The 523-nt window shown below is 35.9% G+C and overlaps 1 protein-coding gene across 1 annotated transcript in view; it reads left to right on the plus strand.

Moving 5' to 3' along the window:
* The window catches only part of ZCCHC14 (zinc finger CCHC-type containing 14), a gene marked incomplete in the record, with an annotated part of 28,091 nt that overhangs the window by 13,446 nt on the left and 14,122 nt on the right, over positions 1–523 (plus strand).

The raw sequence follows: 523 nt of genomic DNA on the forward strand, positions 1-523 counted from the left end.
AAGTATCTCATCAAATTATTTACAGGTGGCCAGTACGCTTGCTTTGTGCCACATTGGTTCCTAAGAAAAATGAATCGTCACAGGTCAAGTGTTGTTGTTGTGTGATTGCACCGCGGTGACAAACATTGAACAAAGAAGTGGTGTTAAGCTTTTAAGAGAGGGGTCACAGCACACGACTGTAGTTAATGAGCTAACTCATCACATATGTTTGATATATTATTTGATGGAATGGGGACATCTGAGTATTCCTCAATGATATGTGTAACTTGAAAATCAAAAAGTAGGTGCAAGTTTTATTCTGTGGTTTAAAAATAACATAATTGACTTGACGACATCCTAAAAAACATATCCTTCTGTGTCTGTTTTGTTTACTCTTTTGTTTCAAAACATATAGGTAAAATTGATGCGGTTGCTACATTGTGTCCTTCTAAGGAAGCTTTCTGGTGAAACATGTCAAGGATATTAGCACAGAAAATGTTAGGAATGAGATTGATAAATGTTGCACATATTATGTATACCAGGG

This window comes from Pyxicephalus adspersus, chromosome 9 (genome assembly GCF_032062135.1).
Source record: "Pyxicephalus adspersus chromosome 9, UCB_Pads_2.0, whole genome shotgun sequence".
In the NCBI taxonomy this organism is placed as follows: domain Eukaryota; kingdom Metazoa; phylum Chordata; class Amphibia; order Anura; family Pyxicephalidae; genus Pyxicephalus; species Pyxicephalus adspersus.